This window comes from Bombina bombina, chromosome 6, assembly GCF_027579735.1.
Source record: "Bombina bombina isolate aBomBom1 chromosome 6, aBomBom1.pri, whole genome shotgun sequence".
Taxonomy (NCBI): domain Eukaryota; kingdom Metazoa; phylum Chordata; class Amphibia; order Anura; family Bombinatoridae; genus Bombina; species Bombina bombina.
The window spans coordinates 93,532,761-93,553,707 of record NC_069504.1 but is presented as its reverse complement, the minus strand read 5'-3'; the positions used below and the strand labels follow the sequence as shown (position 1 = coordinate 93,553,707).

Sequence of the window (20,947 nt, the reverse complement as noted above, 5' to 3'; positions counted from 1 at the left end):
AAAAGATAAACGTGATGTTTGTGCGGGTATGTGATCCGCTTGCTCCATACATCGACTCCAAGAATAAAGGAGTGCACTGTGCATGGCTAACAGAGCAGCACACGCTGAAACCAGTGCATCTCTCGCGCCTGAATTAGCCAGCCTTCTGAGTGTCTGCAACTGTTATTCTTTCTTTTCAATCTAGGAATATGCTGTGCACTATGATACCTCCCATCCCTAGCACCAGTGGCATATTTAGGTTTTGTGCTGCCTTGGGCACTCACAGTTCTGCTGCTCCCCTATCCCCCCTAGGGTTCGAAGCCTTTTATGGATATAATATTTTTTTGTGAATTTTTATATGGCATTTCCAAAATAAATGTACACACACATACACAGTCAGAGACATACTGTACATGCACACATACACAAAGATAAACATACACACATCTATCTGCAATATACATAAACCGCCCCAAACACAGATTTCTTGAAACAATACTTCCCAAACACAATACTAAGTGCTGAAAGCCAACAGAACTAAATGCAATAGCTAGATGAATAAAAGAAAGTTTCAGAGCTATCCCTAAACTAAGCTGTTTGGGCAAAATATTATTACAAATATAGCCACAAAAAAGTGCTGCCCCCCCCCCTATCTGCTGCACTAGTCAAGTTGCATCCTGTCTCTGCCACACACTTGATAAGAGATGTGCCTAATGATCTCTCTCTTCCCAGTACAGCAGGTAATAGTTAAGTGTGTGCCCATGATCCCTCCCACAAGCACTGAAGGAGCTATGTGCTATTACAGTCATTCCTTTATCCATAAGCCAACAAAGAAATCTGTTAGCAGCAGGGCCAGTGCTAGGATTTTTGGATACCCAGGCAAAGATACATTTTGTCACCCCCCCCCCCCCCCGATTATATATCATCCGATTGCTGCTTTATGACAAAGTATTACAGAGATGTGATAAAAAACCTACAGATAACTATTTCATCTATAATTGCCACATGAAATTACTGACTGTTAATCTGAAAATCTGCATGAAAAATCAAACAGCAGTAGCTCTGCAGTGGTAGTTACGTATAACAGAATATATCTACCTATATCTAACCATCTATCGATGATAGATAGATAGATAGATAGATAGATAGATAATGCCAGAACACATAATAACTGTAGTGGAGTGCAGAGCTAGGTTTAAAAGTGCCTGCTTTTAATGTTCATCTCATTGGCTGTCAAAAAGACATAGGAATTTGTTGCAAACATCTGCCAGGCAAGAGGTTAAAGGGACGGTCAACACCAGAATTTTTTAAAAAGATAGATAATCCCTTTATTACCCATTCCCCAGTTTTGCATAACCACACTGTTTTATTAATATACTTTTTACCTCTGTGATTAACTTGTATCTAAGCATCTTCTGATCACATCACATTCTATTTATTATCTATTGACTTTCATTTTAGCCAATTAGTGCAGTGTCTGCCACAATCCACGGCTGTGATCACTATGTTATCTAATTGTTTTATATGAACTAGCTCTCCCCTGTTGTGAAAAGCAAATAAAAAAGCATGTGATAAGAGGTGGCCTTCAAGGGCTTAGAAATTATCATATGAGCCTTCGTAGGTTTAGCTTTCAACTAAGAATACAACAGTGCAACTCTTGGCAGGGCCCTCTACAAATTTGATCCCTATAAATGTTTTTTTTGTACTCCGCCTTTGTTAATAGCGCTGCGGAATCTGTTGGCGCTCTACAAATGACCGATAATAACCGATAATAATAAGAATACCAAGAGAAAAAAAACAAAATTGGTGATAAAAGTAAATTAGAAAGTTGTTTAAAATGACATGCTTTATTTGAAACATGAAAGGCTTTTCTGGACTTGACTGTCCCTTTAAAAGACAATTTTGGCTGCACAGCTGTAAATGATGTACAAAATTCTAGTAACAACATTAGCATGAGGTATCTATGGCACTCAAATTAACACTAAGCTTATGGACCAGTAGATACATTTGAAGGTTGGTGTTCATATGTAGGCATTGTGTGAACATGGAAGAAGTCTTTTTTTTTCTTCAAGTACATCTGCAGGTTCCAGGTGCCTATTTGCATTTCCCAAAGGAGTAAAGAAGAACCAAGCCCAGTCCTCCCCTAAATAGTATATCATAGGGAGTGATACATATGCATTATCTGTAGGGAGCCTACAAATACAACACTTCAGCCAATTGCCACTTTACTTGCCAGATTAGCTGAGTGCCACACTGCTGCCATTGGCCTCTGTGTCACTCACTGTCATGTCACATGTGCAGCCATGGGCGTACCGGTTTTTATGGCTTCTGTGTTATGCCTGCCCCAGACCCCCGTCCTCCTACCTCTTCACTTAATAAGTACCGGGCATCATGTGGCGCCAGGCATCCAACTCCCGATTTCCCTCTCAGACTTCACAGATAGACTTAGCGCAAGTCCCACACGTACATAGCTTGGAAGTCGAGGCACAACTTAATGCTATGGTCTCTAGTTATGACGCCATCTACTTACCTGCATTCGCCGGCCCAATACGCTCGCCTAAGCTCACCTCACATCGCTGCCGCGGACCTGAATACGCTCACCGAAGTTATCAATAAATCTGTCAAAAAGCCGCGCACCAAGTACGGGGCGATGAGCAGCGGACTGTGATAGTTATCACTCATCAATCTCGCTGCTCTTCGGCTTTTTTACAGCTTTATTGATACCCCTGTCACTAAGCACTCACACTATACTATACTGTTCTAACCCCTATACCGGCGCCCCCGGAGCCGCCCCGCAACTAAATAAAGTTATTAACCCCTAAACCGCTGCTCCTAGACCCTGCCGCAACTATAATAAATATATTAACCCCTAAACCGCCGCCCCCGGACCCCGCCGCCACCTACATTATACCTATTAACCCCTAATCTGACGCCCCCTATACCGCCGCCACCTACATAAACTTATTAACCTCTATCCTGCCGATCCCGGACCCCGTCGCAACTAAGTAAATTGTTTAACCCCTAAACTGCCGCTCCCGGACTCCGCCGCAACTATAATAAATATGTTAACCCCTAAACCGCCGCTCCCAGACCTCACCGCCACCTACATAATACCTATTAACACCTATCCTGCCCCCCATACCGCTGCCACCTATAATAAATTTATTAACCCCTATCCTGCCCCCCCTACACCATCACCACTATAATAAAATTATTAACCCCTAAACCTAAGTCTAACACTAACCCTAACACCCCCCTAACTTAAATATTAATTAAATAAATCTAAATAATATTACTCTTATTAACTAAATTAATCCTATGTAAAACTAAATACTCACCTATAAAATAAACCCTAATATAGCTACAATATAACTAATAGTTACATTGTAGCTATTTTAGGATTTATATTTATTTTACAGGCAACTTTGTATTTATTTTAACTAGGTACAATAGTTATTAAATAGTTATTAACTATTTAATAGCTACCTAGTTAAAATAAAGACAAATTTACATGTAAAATAAAAACTAACCTAAGTTACAATTACACCTAACACTACACTAAAATTAAATAAATTATTCCTATTTAAAACTAAATACTTACCTGTAAAATAAACCCTAAGATAGCTACAATGTAATTAATAATTACATTGTAGCTATTTTAGGATTTATTTTTATTTTACAGGTAACGTATTTATTTTAACTAGGTACAATAGTTATTAAATAGTTATTAACTATTTAATAACTACCTAGCTAAAAGAAATACAAATTTACCTGTAAAATAAATCCTAACCTAAGTTACAATTAAAACAAGTAAAAATATCCCAATAGAGGGATATAAAAGAGCGCTGATATTTAAAAAGAAAACAATATACAATTTAAAACCAAATATTATACTAATAATATAGTAGATCAAGTCTACCGTATAAGTCCTGTTTACTGTCCATATGCTGGTGGTAAATGGGGAATGGAAATGTCCTCTTGAATGGAATAATAAATCAGGCAGCTCCTCTTGATCCCAGAGAGTGTGGAACAACTGTTGAAGAAGAATAGAGAGAGGGCGCCACAATAGCGTAATATCGTCTGGAATGCAGGTACAGATAAAAGAAGATTTTATGCTTACCAGATGGTGTGGCACTGTATTGTAACCAGTGCAAAAGAGCAGGCTAGCACTTAACAGTGGCTAGTACACTGTAGGAGCCAGGCTCCAAAAGCACTTGTCCTAGTTGCAACTTGGTGTTGGTAAGTTACAATTAAACCTAACACTACACTATCATTAAATTAATTAAATAAATTAGCTACAAATACCTACAATTAAATACAATTAAATAAACTAAACTAAATTACAAAAACAAACATTTAATTACAGAAAATAAAAAAGAATTACAAGAATTTTTAACTAATTACACCTAATCTAAGCCCCCTAATAAAATAAAAAACCTCCAAAATAATAAAAGTCCCTACCCTATTCTACATTACAAAGTAATCAGCTCTTTTACAAGCCCTTAAAAGGGCTTTTTGTGGGGCATTGTCCCAAAGTAATCAGCTCTTTTACCTGTGAAAAAAAATACAACCCCCCCAACATTAAAACCCACCACCCACATACCCCTACTCTAACCCACCCAAACCCCCCTTAAATAAACCTAACACTAACCCCCTGAAGATCTCCCTACCTTGAGTCGTCTTCACCCAGCCGGGCCGAAGTCTTCATCTGATGGGGTAGAAGAGGACATTCAGACCGGCAGAAGTCTTCATCCTATCCGGGCAGAAGAGGACATCCGGACCGGCAGACATCTTCATCCAACCGGCATCTTCTATCTTCATCCATCCGAAGAGGAGCGGCTTCATCTTCAAGACCTCCGGCGTGGAGCATCCTTCCTGGCCGATGGACTAACGACGAATTACGGTTCCTTTAAATGACGTTATCCAAGATGGCGTCCCTTGAATTCCGATTGGCTGATAGGATTTTATCAGCCAATCGGAATTAAGGTAGGAAAAATCTGATTGGCTGATTGAATCAGCCAATCAGATTGAAGTTCAATCTGATTGGCTGATCCAACCAGCCAGTCGGATTGAACTTCCATTTGATTGGCTGATTGAATCAGCCAATCAGATTTTAACTACCTTAATTCCGATTGGCTGTTAAAATCCTATCAGCCAATCAGAGTTCAAGGGACGCCATCTTGGATGACGTCATTTAAAGGAACCGTCATTCGTCGTTAGTCCGTCGGCCAGAAAGGATGCTCCACGCCGGAGGTCTTGAAGATGGAGCCGCTCCTCGTCGGATGGATGAAGATAGAAGATGCCGCTTGGATGAAGATGTCTGCCGGTCCGGATGTCCTCTTCTGCCCGGATAGGATGAAGACTTCTGCCGGTCTGGATGTCCTCTTCTGCCCCATCGGATGAAGACTTCGGCCCGGCTGGGTGAAGACGACTCAAGGTAGGGAGATCTTCAGGGGGTTAGTGTTAGGTTTATTTAAGGGGGGTTTGGGTGGGTTAGAGTAGGGGTATGTGGGTGGTGGGTTTTAATGTTGGGGGGGTTGTATTTTTTTTTACAGGTAAAAGAGCTGATTACTTTGGGGCAATGCCCCGCAAAAAAAGCCCTTTTAAGGGCTGGTAAAAGAGCTGATTACTTTATAATGTAGAATAGGGTAGGGACTTTTATTATTTTGGAGGTTTTTTATTTTATTAGGGGGCTTAGATTAGGTGTAATTAGTTAAAAATTCTTGTAATTCTTTTTTATTTTCTGTAATTAAATGTTTGTTTTTGTAATTTAGTTTAGTTTATTTAATTGTATTTAATTGTAGGTATTTGTAGCTAATTTATTTAATTAATTTAATGATAGTGTAGTGTTAGGTTTAATTGTTACTTAGGTTAGGATTTATTTTATAGGTAAATTTGTATTTCTTTTAGCTAGGTAGTTATTAAATAGCTATTTAATAACTATTGTACCTAGTTAAAATAAATACAAAGTTGCCTGTAAAATAAAAATAAATCATAAAATAGCTACAATGTAACTATTAGTTATATTGTAGCTATCTTAGGCCTAGATTTGGAGTTTTGTCGGTAACGACCCACGTAGCTAACGCCGGCTTTTTTCTGGCCGCACCATAAAAATAACTCTGGTATTGAGAGTCCACATAAAGGCTGCGTTAGGCTCCAAAAAAGGAGCGTAGAGCATATTTAACGCAGCTTCAACTCTCGATACCAGAGTTGCTTACGCAAGCGGCCAGCCTAAAAAACGTGCTCGTGCACGATTCCCCCATAGGAAACAATGGAGCTGTTTGAGCTGAAAAAAAACCTAACACCTGCAAAAAAGCCGCGTTCAGCTCCTAACGCAGCCCCATTGTTTGCTATGCGGAAACACTTCCTACGTCTGCACCTAACACTCTAACATGCACCCCGAGTCTAAACACCCCTAACCTTACACTTATTAACCCCTAATCTGCCACTCCCGCTATCGCTAACCCCTGCATATTATTATTAACCCCTAATCTGCCGCTCCGTAAACCGCCGCTACTTACATTATCCCTATGTACCCCTAATATGCTGCCCTAACATCGCCGACCCCTATATTATATTTATTAACCCCTAATCTGCCCCCCACAACGTCGCCTCCACCTGCCTACACTTATTAACCCCTAATCTGCTGACCGGACCGCACCGCTATTATTATAAAGTTATTAACCCCTAATCCGCCTCACTAACCCTATAATAAATAGTATTAACCCCTAATCTGCCCTCCCTAACATCGCCGACACCTAACTTCAATCATTAACCCCTAATCTGCCGACTGGAGCTCACCGCTATTCTAATAAATGTATTAACCCCTAAAGCTAAGTCTAACCCTAACACTAACACCCCCCTAAGTTAAATATAATTTAAATCTAACGAAATAAATTAACTCTTATTAAATAAATTATTCCTATTTAAAGCTAAATACTTACCTGTAAAATAAATCCTAATATAGCTACAATATAAATTATAATTATATTATAGCTATTTTAGGATTAATATTTATTTTACAGGTAACTTTGTATTTATTTTAACCAGGTACAATAGCTATTAAATAGTTAAGAACTATTTAATAGCTAAAATAGTTAAAATAATTACAAAATTACCTATAAAATAAATCCTAACCTAAGTTACAATTAAACCTAACACTACACTATCAATAAATTAATTAAATAAACTACCTACAATTAACCTAACACTACACTATCAATAAATTAATTAAATACAATTCCTACAAATAAATACAATTAAATAAACTAGCTAAAGTACAAAAATAAAAAAGAACTAAGTTACAAAAAATAAAAAAATATTTACAAACATAAGAAAAATATTACAACAATTTTAAACTAATTACACCTACTCTAAGACCCCTAATAAAATAACAAAGCCCCCCAAAATAAAAAAAATGTCCTACCCTATTCTAAATTACTAAAGTTCAAAGCTCTTTTACCTTACCAGCCCTGAACAGGGCCCTTTGCGGGGCATGCCCCAAGAAGTTCAGCTCTTTTGCCTGAAAAAAAAAACATACAATACCCAAGCCCCCCAACATTACAACCCACCACCCACATACCCCTAATCTAACCCAAACCCCCCTTAAATAAACCTAACACTAAGCCCCTGAAGATCTTCCTACCTTGTCTTCACCTCACCGGGTTCACCGATCTGTCCAGAAGAGCTCCTCCGATGTCCTGATCCAAGCCCAAGCGGGGGGCTGAAGAGGTCCATGATCTGGCTGAAGTCTTCATCCAAGCGGGGCAGAAGAGGTCTTCCATCTGATTGAAGTCTTCATCCAAGCGGGATCTTCTATGGTCATCCATCCGGAGCGGAGCGGCAGGATCCTGAAGACCTCAGACGCGGAACATCCATCCTGGCCGATGACTGAACGACGAATGACGGTTCCTTTAAATGACGTTATCCAAGATGGCGTCCCTCGAATTCTGATTGGCTGATAGGATTCTATCAGCCAATCGGAATTAAGGTAGGAATATTCTGATTGGCTGATGGAATCAGCCAATCAGAATCAAGTTCAATCCGATTGGCTGATCCAATCAGCCAATCAGATTGAGCTTGCATTCTATTGGCTGTTCCGATCAGCCAATAGAATGCGAGCTCAATCTGATTGGCTGATTGGATCAGCCAATCGGATTGAACTTGATTCTGATTGGCTGATTCCATCAGCCAATCAGAATATTCCTACCTTAATTCCGATTGGCTGATAGAATCCTATCAGCCAATCGGAATTCGAGGGACGCCATCTTGGATGACGTCCCTTAAAGGAACCGTCATTTGGCTAGTAGGCGTCGGGAGAAGAGGATGTTCCGCGTCGGAGGTCTGCAAGATGGATCCGGAAGAAAGAAGATTGAAGATGCCGTTGATAGAAGACTTCATCCGGATCATGGACTTCTTCAGCTCCCGCTTGGATGAAGACTTCATACGGATCATGGACCTCTTCAGCTCCCGCTTGGATGAAGACTTCAGCCGGATCATGGACCTCTTCAGCCCCCCGCTTGGGCTTGGATCAGGACATCGGAGGAGCTCTTCAGGACGGATCGGTGAACCTGGTATGGTGAAGATAAGGTAGGAAGATCTTCAGGGGCTTAGTGTTAGGTTTATTTAAGGGGGGTTTGGGTTAGATTAGGGGTATGTGGGTGGTGGGTTGTAATGTTGGGGGGGGTATTGTATGTTTATTTTTTTACAGGCAAAAGAGCTGAATTCTTTGGGGCATGCCCCGCAAAGGGCCCTGTTCAGGGCTGGTAAGGTAAAAGAGCTTTGAAGTTTTGTAATTTAGAATAGGGTAGGGCATTTTTTATTTTGGGGGTCTTTGTTATTTTATTAGGGGGCTTAGAGTAGGTGTAATTAGTTTAAAATTGTTGTAATATTTTTCTTATGTTTGTAAATATTTTTTTATTTTTTGTAACTTAGTTCTTTTTTATTTTTTGTACTTTAGTTAGTTTATTTCATTGTAGTTATTTGTAGGAATTGTATTTAATTAAATTATTGATAGTGTAGTGTTAGGTTAATTGTAGGTAATTGTAGGTAGTTTATTTAATTAATTTATTGATAGTGTAGTGTTAGGTTTAATTGTAACTTAGGTTAGGATTTATTTTACAGGTAATTTTGTAATTATTTTAACAATTTTAGCTATTAAATAGTTCTTAACTATTTAATAGCTATTGTACCTGGTTAAAATAAATACAAAGTTACCTGTAAAATAAATATTAATCCTAAAATAGCTATAATATAATTATAATTTATATTGTAGCTATATTAGGATTTATTTTACAGGTAAGTATTTAGCTTTAAATAGGAATAATTTATTTAATAAGAGTTAATTAATTTTGTTAGATTTAAATTATATTTAACTTAGGGGGGTGTTAGTGTTAGGGTTAGACTTAGCTTTAGGGGTTAATACATTTATTAGAATAGCGGTGAGCTCCAGTCAGCAGATTAGGGGTTAATGTTTGAAGTTAGGTGTCAGCGATGTAAGGGAGGGCAGATTAGGGGTTAATACTATTTATTATAGGGTTAGTGAGGCGGATTAGGGGTTAATAACTTTATAATAATAGCGGTGCGGTCCGGTCAGCAGATTAGGGGTTAATAAGTGTAGGCAGGTGAAGGCGACATTGAGGGGGGCAGATTAGGGGTTAATAAATATAATATAGGGGTCGGCGGTGTTAGGGGCAGCAGATTAGGGGTACATAAGTATAACGTAGGTGGCGGCGCTTTGCGGTCGGCAGATTAGGGGTTAATTATTGTAGGTAGCTGGCTGCGACGTTGTGGGGGGCAGGTTAGGGGTTAATAAATATAATATAGGGGTCGGCGGTGTTAGGGGCAGCAGATTAGGGGTACATAAGTATAACGTAGGAGGCGGTCGGCAGATTAGGGGTTAAAAAAATGTAATCGAGTGGCGGCGATGTGGGGGGACCTCGGTTTAGGGGTACATAGGTAGTTTATGGGTGTTAGTGTACTTTAGAGCACAGTAGTTAAGAGCTTTATAAACCGGCGTTAGCCCATAAAGCTCTTAACTACTGACTTTTTTCCTGCGGCTGGAGTTTTGTCGTTAGATGTCTAAAGCTCACTTCAGACACGACTCTAAATAACGGAGTTAGAAAGATCCCATTGAAAAGATAGGATACGCAATTGACGTAAGGGGATCTGCGGTATGGAAAAGTCGCGGCTGAAAAGTGAGCGTTAGACCCTATTTTGAGGGACTCCAAATACCGGAGGTAGCCTAAAACCAGCGTTAGGAGCCTCTAACGCTGGTTTTCACGGCTAACGCCAAACTCCAAATCTAGGCCTAAGGGCTTTAAAGGGGCTGGATTTCAAGATTGTCAAATGACACACATGTTGATTGGATGTTCACTGGATTTGTCATTAATAAAAAAAAAGAGATCATCCGTGTGGGCCGGCATAACATTGTAATAGAAGCCTTATTATATGAACTAATTTAAAGGGACAGTCAAGTAAAAATATATAAATCATGATTTATATAGGGAATGTAATTTTAAACAACTATCCAATTTACTTTTATCACCAATTTTGCTTTGTTCTCTTGGTATTCTTAGTTGGAAGATAATTCTAGGAGGTTCATATGCTAATTTCTTAGACCTTGAAGACTGCCTCTAATCTGAATGCATTTTGACCACTAGAGTGCATTAGTTCATTTGTTTCATATAGAAAACATTGAGCTCATGCACGTGAAGTTACCCTGGAGTGAGCACTGATTGGTTAAAATGCAAGTCTGTCAAAAGAACTGAAATAAGGGGGCAGTTTGCAGAGGCTTGGATACAAGATAATCACAGAGGTAAAAAGTGTATTTCTATAACAGTGTTGGTTATGCAAAACTGGCAAATGGGTAATAAAGGGATTATCTTTCTTTTTAAACAACAACAATTCTGGTGTTGACTGTCCCTTTAACCCTTTCACAGATGGATTCTAAAAAAAAAATACACATATACTACATTTGTGGCATTTGATTATTTAAAGTTTACCATCACATTAAGATTATGTAAATTTCTTGAAGGTGACATTATTTGAGGTCTAATCAAATTGGATTAGTAAAACCACACTATAAAATGCAAATTCCAATTTTCATAACATCTTCTCATGTGATAGCCCAAGCTTAGAAATTTGCAACCATGTTACATTTAACAAATCTTATACCAAGTGTAGTTTTTATACATTATAATCACTAAAACATCTCAGAAATAGTTGAAACATGAGGAAGAAACATACTTCATGAAATGTATAAAGTTTTTTATGTTCAAAAAAAGATATTTAAAAGGACATGAAACCCACATTTTTTCTTTCATGATTTAGAAAGAGAATGCCATTTTAAACATCTTTCTAATTTATTTCTATTGTCTAATTTGTTTTATTCTCTTGATATTCGTTGCTGGAAAGCATATCTAGATATGCTCAGTAGCTGCTGATTGGTTGCTGCACATAGAAGCCTCGTGTGATTGGCTCACCCATGTGCATTGCTTTTTCTTCAAATAAGGATATCTAAAAAATGAAGCAAAATAAATAATAGAAGTAAATTGTAATGTTGTTTAAATTTGTACGTTCTATCTTAATCATGAAAGAAAGATTTTGGGTTTAGTGGCCCTTTAAACGTAAAAATAAATGATATTTTCACAACTTTTGTTAATTCTATTTTAGATAGATAATAATTTATTTATTAGTAAAACTATTTACATTAGAAATGTATATCAGAAAACAATCCACACGTAAATATAAATGAGAAGGAGGAGAATACAATTAGTATATTTCTTTCTGTGTTAACTGGCAACATCACTAGATACACAAAATAAGGCCTAGTTTCCATTGAGGTAGTAAAGTTTGGAAACTGGTGATAACATAAAAATTATCCATAGACTTTAACGGAGATAAATGTTTTTACCAACAGTTTCCAAACTTTACCACCTCAATGTAAACTAGGCCTAAGTTGTTACGACTGGTACTTATATACAGTATACAGAATGATAGATATGATAGCTATATAAGATGTATACTTTCTTATATTTCTCTCATTCTGTACATTGTATGTAAATTTGTATAATCATCATTTGTAAATCAAACTACCTGACAAAGGGACCAAGTTAGTGCTTTGAAGGTTTTTAGTTTTTTTGTTACAAATGAAATGTATAATATCCACATCTCTTTTATGCAGGGCCGGACTGGGAAATCAGGCCAGCCCTAAAAATATTTAAAGACCGGCCAAAGCCCTGCCTAGGGCCTTTTTTCTGCACTACAGGCCCCACCCTCATCAGGAGGAAAGCAGCTTTAAGGAAATGAGCTATGCATGCACACAAGGCCACAGCGGCCCACCAGGAAACGTTCCGGTATCCCTTTTGTGAATTTTTGTTTTAGTTAAAATATAATTTCTTTATTCATACTCCCTTAAATAAAATTTTAATGATCTGCATTATCCACTATAAAAAATGTAACCAGTCTGGTGTAAAGGAACAAATGCTAGATAGAATGATTTACTCTAAGAAATTATTAATCCATAAAACAAGTGGCACCATCAATATGTTCCTAGGGTATGCAACCAATGACTGTTTGGAAAATAGAAGTCTTTAGTCTGGAATCTGTACCTCCACTTCTATCAGGCACTAGAAATCCCACAATTTTTATAATTATATTAACAAAAGGAGACAAAATAAATAACGAGAGCACAAAGTTGGAGTCACTGAAAATAGCTACATTAAGTATGCCCAGAACTTTTCCAGAAATCATAATAGTTATCCATAAACAACTATTTTAGGTGCTGGAAAAAGCAGTTATCCAATTAATCCAAATATCCCTATGTAGTAGTAAGAGGCAAGGTACAACTTGGGAAATGCCAGACACTTAAATTGGGGGGGGGGGGTGATGTTCGCTGTCTATGGAATGGTAATCTAGTGATGAGAAATAGTATGACATAATTTTTCCTGTAGTGGCCACACAGTGGGATACATTTATCAAGCGGCATTTGCAGCTTTTTCAGCTATGTGGAGAAGGTTCACATACGCAAATGATAAATTTGTCCCTGAGATGAAACATCACAAGTGGTGACTGAAGGCAGACAGGTTCACTACTTGTGAACCTCTCCACCTGCGGTATGGTCAATTTACATGTATATTTGTTTTTAAAATTGCATAAAATGGGGTGCAAAGTGGGTGGAGTTTCAGCAAATATAATGCGTAATATCTCCAAAACCAAACCAGCACAAACGTTCATTTTTGCAGCACAAATCAGCATAAACAAATGGTATATTTGTTTTTAAAATTGCATAACATGGGGTGCAAAGTGGGAGGGTTTCGCAAAAAATAATGCGCAATATCTCCTAAACCAAACCGGCACAAACATTCATTTTGCAGCACAAATCAGCACAAATGCAGCACAAACAAATGGTATATTTATTTTTAAAATTGAATAACATGGGGTGCAAAGTGGGCAGGGTTTCAACAAATATAATGCACAATATCTCCGAAACCAAACCGGCACAAACGTTCGTTTTTGCGGAACAAATCAGTACAAACGCAGCACAAACAAATGGTATATTTCTTTTTAAAATTGAATAACATGGGGTGCAAAGTGGGCGGAGTTTCAGCAAATATAATGCACAATATTTCCAAAACGAAACTAGCACAAACGTTCATTGTTGCAGCACAAACAAGCACAAACGCAGCACAAACAAGTGGTATATTTGTTTTTAAAATTGAATAACGTGGGGTGCAAAGTGGGCGGGGTTTCAACAAATATAATGCACAATATCTCTGAAACCAAACCGACACAAACATTCGTTTTTGGCGGCACAAATCAGCACAAACACAGCACAAACAAATACTATATTTGTTTTTAAAAATTGAATAACACGGGGTGCAAAGTGGGCGGAGTTTCATAACAAAATAATGCGCAATATCTCCTAAACCAAAACGGCACAAACGTTCATTTTTGCAGCACAAACGCAGCACAAACGAATGGTATATTTTAATTCAGTTTTTACAAACATGGGGTGCCAACTTCACAAAGGTCGTGGTAAGGATTTTTGGGTAGATTTAACAAGCAGTGCATGCTGCAATCTACCACCATAGCTTCAAAATCACTGGAAACAGGAGTTAAGAAGCAGCGGTGGTAAGACCGCTGCTCCTTAACTCGTCCGTCAGCGGACATCAGGCAGCGGACATCAATCGGACATCAATCATCCCGATCAAATACGATCGGGATGATTGACACCCCCTGCTAGTGGGCAATTGGCTGCGAATCTGCAGGGGTGACATTGCACAAGCATTTTACTAGAAATGCTTGTGCAATGATAAATGTGTATGAAAGTTTATGCTGTTGGCATTTATCAATGTGCGGCAGACAAAATCCGCTGCAGCGGATCATGTCCTCCCGCACAATGATATTTCGGCCCCTTGGGGATAAGGCAGGTGGAGACATTGTGCTGTTAACCCCTTCATGCCCACACTCTCTCTGTTGCCACAGCTTGGCGAGCAGCTCTGTCTATGAGAAGCTGTTAGCAGAGGTAGATAGTTAACCCTACCTGTTGTAAATTAGCCCTCATGGGCAGGTTTAATTAATCCTTTGTGTTGCAAACTGGTGACAGTGGTTGGGATTAATTAACCATGTCACTGAAAGTACTAGTTTAAATTTCAATTAAAGCATGCATAAATACTGCTCTTTTATACGGATGATAGAATTATTATTTTTTTTACTTTTAAAATTATTTTATGTTTTCTTCTTTTGTTTTTGCAGAGTCTTGTGGATTTTGTGATTTAAGCCTTTAAAAGGACACTTTGTTTTGTTCTCTAATTTCATATTTTGATATATTATGTCTCTTTTATTACTTGAGGCTATATCCATTCATAATTTTAATACTTAACAATAAACGTGGGAGGGGGTTGGCTAGAGTTTTGTCCAGCAAAGTTACATTTTTCTTTTTCTTCTGGCATAAAGATTTTAAGTACAACGTCCCATAAAGGGTCATCAACATAAATGTGCTTTTGATGTTTGTAACTCAGCTGGTATAGTCAGGAAGTAGTAAACAACCAAGAAAATAACAAGGTAGAAGGTTTTACACTGTTTTGATACAACTTAAAAAAAGTATATAAATAATAAATGGGATACAAATGCAATAATTAGCTTATAAATAAATAATTCAGATATAAAAATCAGATGTCCTTTAATATAATCAGTGTTAACATGGGAATAAAGCTTCACATAAAATACCACAAACATCCAATGCTATGGGCAAATGTTAAGTGGAACCCTTTGGAGAGTACTGTGGTGGTTTTGTTATTGATGTGTTTTTTGTACAAAGATTGCATAACAAATTGTAAAGCTTTTTATTTTCTTATCCCATGTAAAACATTTTTTTTTACTTATTTTTTTCAAAGTAATCACTTGTGATATGTTGGAAATGGATAATTTTTCTACAGCTGCAACTTATAATATCACAGCCGAGATATAACTAGTGATGTGGATTTGTGGAGGTATTATTTGGCAAATGTGTAGGTTTACTGTCTCATAAAACGTATGTCAAATAAATGAGCTATGAATTAAGTCTAAAATCACATTCAAAACATTCTCCAGCAGACAATACAATCTTTTTTATTTTCTTTATGGTAAAACATGAGTCTCCCCAACAGTTCACAGAGGTAATGCAACACATTTAATTTGTATGCACTAAAGTCAAAAGAATGTACACACAGAATTGCTAAGCTTCTTAAGCAGTCATATGCCATTGTTGTGGTATAGAACAGGAAACCTTGTGGTTTTGTGTGTTTATCTAAATAGATAAATGTACTAAAAATGAAAATTGTTTCCATGCCTTGTAGCTTTAATTCTCTAACATGTCATCAAGTTGCACCATGTGGTTTAAAATGTGGCTACTAAAGAGGTCTGCAACGCATTTCACCATATCTTTCCAGATCTGTTAGTCAGCAAAAATGATTCTCTTTCATGTGAATGACATACAGAAGATCCTTTTTTAGATTTAATTTGCGAAACTGAACACCTTAAAATGACATTTATTATTATATTATCATTAAATTTGCTTCATTCTTACGGTATTGTTTATTGAAGGAACAGCAATGAACTATTAGGAGCTAGCTGAACACATCAGTGGAGTTACTGATAAGAGGCATATTTGTGCAGCCACCAATCAGCAGTAGTGAATTACTGTTTCTGAGCCCACCTAGATATGCTTTTCAATAAAGGATACCAATAGAATGAAGAAAATTTCATAAATGAGGTTGAAAGAAAAGTTGTTTAAAATTGCATGCCCTAACATTTTAACTTTACTTTTCCTTTAACATTAATGTAAAGCACATAGTAAAGTCAAAATGTTGGCTAGAGCATACACATTATATTATAGAACATTGCTGGGGTTAGCATTACAGTATTGTAACATCATCTGTTCACATCCCTTATGTGAACATCTATAAGTGAGGCACTAAGAATTGGGCAAAATAATTATACAAGAATTATACTCAATACTCACCACACTGCTGCTTATTAACTAACGAACTGCTAAGGAATGCTAACTATAGCCAATTAACCTACTCTCTCTCTCTTCTGCTTTTATATGAAATGAGTCCTGCATTAAACCCCTGCAAAAATCACTGTTTTCTGTGTGAATTGTACTCTTAAGTCTCTCTTTTGGTATCTGTCTGTAGTATGTGAAATGTTATGTATTTACTCTGCTGATATGTTGTCTTTATCTATGTGATGTTCAAACCTTGTCAATACTTGTGATACTTCCTAAATGTATATTTTCACTAATGGTATAACCCCAGCCTCCTCCAAATTATATTGTATGTTTTCTCAACTTATCTCACCCTGAATCAAATTTTCCCAATTGGCCTTTGACTGTCTTTGATCATGTCATTATCTAATTTATTGCAATCAGCTGAATGCTCTGGCCAATAAATTTAACACTGCTATGGGGAAAGCATTGCTGGGGTGAGCATTGCAGTATTGTAACATCATCTGTTCACATCCCTTAAGTGAACATTTATAAGTGAGGCACTATGAATTGGGCAAAATAATTATACAAGAATTAAGTGAACATCTATAAGTGAGGCACTATGAATTTGGCAAAATAATTATACAAGAATTACGTGAACATCTATAAGTGAGGCACTAAGAATTGGGCAAAATAGTTATACAAATATTGAACAAGGATTGGACAAGGGACAAGACAAGTTCTATTGTAATTCTGTGTTTTATCCACTGACTATTTTGAAAAATGCTCAATATCTTTATATTCCTTTTTTCCACCTTTTGTCTCTATAACAAACTTTACTCAATTACTCCTTCCCCCTCACAACCTGCACTGCTCATTAGCCCTTCTCTCTTAAACTCACCTTACTTTTGTATTCATGAACTTCACACATTTCTAAAGACTCTCTCTCCCCCTTGCACCTCATCCCAAAAACAGTCTCATTACTGCAAATCTGCATCTCATCTCATGTCACCCTCCCACAGCAAAATCCAAAGGCCACTTCTCTCTGCTTATCCTCCTTGATCTGTCTGCAGCCTTTGATACTGTTGACCACCCTCTTTTGCTCCAAACCCTCGAATCCTTCTGCATTTGCAACACAGCTCTCGTGGTTCACTTCATATCTGTCTAACCATACCTTTAGTGTAGCCTTCTCTGGGGCATCCTCTACCTCATTACCACTTTCTGTTGGGTACCGCAAGGCTCTGTCCTGGGTCCCCTTCTCTTCTAAATCTACACATAATCTTTAGGTTCCTTAATAAAGTCCCTTGGGTTTTAATACCATTTGTATGCCGATGACACCTAAATCTACCTCTCTGCACCAGACCTATCTTCTTCCTTGCAAACCTGTGTCACTAACTGTCTTTCTCATATCTTATCTTGGATGTCTTCTCACTACCTTAAGCTAAATCTCTCTAAAACTGAGCTCCTTATTTTCCCCCTTCTTCAAAAATCATTACCCCTACCCCACATGCTCGATGTCTTGGGGTCACACTTGACTCAGATCTTTCTTTCACTCCTCACATTCAGTCCTTGGCTAAAGCCTGCCGGTTCCAGCTTAAAAACATCTCTAAAATTAGACATTTCCTTTCACAAGACACAGCTAAGATTCTAATCCATGATCTCATCCTTTCCCGCCTCAATTACTGCAACTCCATCCTCTCTGGTCTCCCTAGCTCCTTTACAATCCATAATAAATGCTTCTGCCAGGCTCATATTTCTTACCCTGCACTGTTCCCCCCTACATCTCAGACCTTGTCTCCAGATACTCTCCCTCCCGGCTCCTGCACTCTGACCAGGACCTCCTACTCTCCTCCTCTCTTGTCACCTCCTCACATTCCCATTTACACGACTCCTCCAGACTGGCTCTCATCTTGTGGAACACTCTGCTTTGCTCCACAAGACTCTCCCCTAGTTTTGAAAGCTTCAAGTGCTCCCTAAAGACTGTACTATTCAGGGAGGCATACAACTTACACTAACCTTTCCTAACTCCATTGCTATCCCCTTGAACCCCTTAGCATGTACTGTAAGCATATGAGCCCAGCTGTTTGTAGATCACCTGCATACAGCCAATTAAAACAGTGCAACTTTTGGCAGGGACCTCTACCCATTTGGCCCCCTATAAATGTTACCTTGTATACCACCTATGTTTATAGTGCTGTGGAATCTGTTCGGGCTCTACAAATACCTGATAATAATAATAATAATAATAATAATAATAATAATAATAACATTTAAACCCTGTCAGTATTTGAAATTTTAGAGAATTTTTTTCCCAAAGTACCGGAGAATATATAAAACAATTTTAGCTGTAGTGTAGAGATTTCCAAGAGAATGAAGCAGATTAGATAAAAGAAGTATATTGGAAGGCTGTTTAAATTTGCATGCTCTGTCTGAATCATGAAATAAAACATTGGGTTTCATGTCCCTTTATATGGGTAAATCAAAAAATTAAATTAACCCTCTACAAAGGCAACTGGTGTAATGCTGAATACGGAGAGCGTATTGCTCTCCGCATTCAGCGAGGTCTGTCGGACCTGATCCACACTCTCGGATCAGGTTCGACAGACCTTTAATAAATAGGCCTCTATGAGATACTTTTGTTGCAATCTCATTCTGGGCAATCAGCCAAAGATTCCTCCTTTAGTAAAAAAAAAAAAAACTGGGTTTCATGTCCCTTTATAGGGGCAAATCAAAAAATTAAATTAACCCTCTACAAAGGCAATCCAAATTTTTCTTTTTTTACTTTTGTTGCAACCTCAATTGCTGCAGTCAGCTAAAGATCCTATTAGTATTGTAGCATGCTGCAGAGACTCAGAGGCCCATTTATCAAGCTCCGAATGGAGCTTGAGGGCCCGTGTCAAAAGACTGCTGATCCATAACCCTGTCTGCCTGCTCTGAGCAGGCGGAAAGAGATCCCCACAATTCAACCTGATCGGCTTGATTGACATCCCCCCTGCTGGCGGCCAACTGGCCGCAAATCTGCAGAGGGTGGCATTGCACCAGCAGCTCACAAGAGCTGCTGGTGCAATGCTGAATACGGAGAGCGTATTGCTCTCCGCATTCAGCGAGGTCTGTCGGACCTGATCCGCACTGCCGGATCAGGTCCGACAGACCATTAATAAATAGGCCTCTATGAGATAGTTACTTTTGTTGCAATCTCATTCTGGGTAATCAGCCAAAGATTCCTCCTTTAGTCAAAATACTCTTAGCTTAGGGTTTATTTTTATTTTACAGGCAAGTTTGTATTTATTTTAACTAGGTACAATAGTTATTAAATAGTTATTAACTATTTAATAACTACCTAGTTAAAATAAATACAAAAGTACCTGTAAAATAAAACCTAACCTAAATTACAATTACACCTAACACTACACTTCAATTAAATTATTTCCCTAAATTAAATACAATTAAATACAATTAAATTAAATTATCTAAAGTACAAAAATAACACTAAATTACAGAAAATAATAAACAAATTACAAGATTTATAAACTAATTACACCTAATCTAATCCCCCTAACAAAATAAAATAGCCCCCCCCAAAATAAAAAAGCCCTACCCTACACTAAACTTACAAATAGCCCTTAATCAGCTCTTTTACCTGTAAAAAAAGTACAAATCCCCCCCAACATTAAAACTCACCACCCACACAACCAACCCTACTCTAAAACTCATCCAATACCCCCTTAAAAAAACCTTACCGGGAGAAGTCTTCATCCAACTGGGCCGAAGTCCTCAATGAAGCTGGGAGAAGTCTTCATCCAAGCCGGGCGAAGTGGTCCTCCAGACAGGTAGAAGTCTTCATCCATCCGGCGCTGAGCGGGTCCATCTTCAAGACATCCGACGTGGAGCATCCTCTTCTGACGACGGCTAAGACTGAATGAAGGTTCCTTTAAATGACGTCATCCAAGAAGGGGTCCCTTCAATTCCAATTGGCTGAGAGAATTCTATCAGCCAATCGGAATTAAGGTAGAAAAAATCCTATTGGCTGGTGCAATCAGCCAATAGGATTGAGCTTGCATTCTATTGGCTGATTGGAACAGCCAATAGAATGCGAGCTCAATACTATTGGCTGATTGGATCAGCCAATAGGATTGAAGTTCAATCCTATTAGCTGATTGCATCAGCCAATAGGATTTTTTCTACCTTAATTCCGATTGGCTGATATAATTCTATCAGCCAATCGGAATTGAAGGGACGCCATCTTGGATGACGTCATTTAAAGGAACCTTCATTCAGTCTTAGCCATCGTCAGAAGAGGATGCTCCGCGTTGGATGTCTTGAAAATTATTTTCTGTAATTTAGTGTTTGTTTTTGTACTTTAGATAATTTAATTTAATTGTATTTAATTGTATTTAATTTAGGGAAATAATTTAATTGTAGTGTAGTGTTAGGTGTAATTGTAACTTAGGTTTGGTTTTATTTTACAGGTACTTTTGTATTTATTTTAGCTAGATGGTT

The 20,947-nt window shown here is 37.9% G+C and overlaps 1 protein-coding gene across 1 annotated transcript in view; it reads right to left on the bottom strand.

Annotated features, from left to right (window-relative positions):
* HGF (hepatocyte growth factor) overlaps positions 1 to 20,947 on the bottom strand; it is a 244,420-nt gene that overhangs the window by 207,016 nt on the left and 16,457 nt on the right. The gene's annotated exons all lie outside the window — the stretch shown is intronic.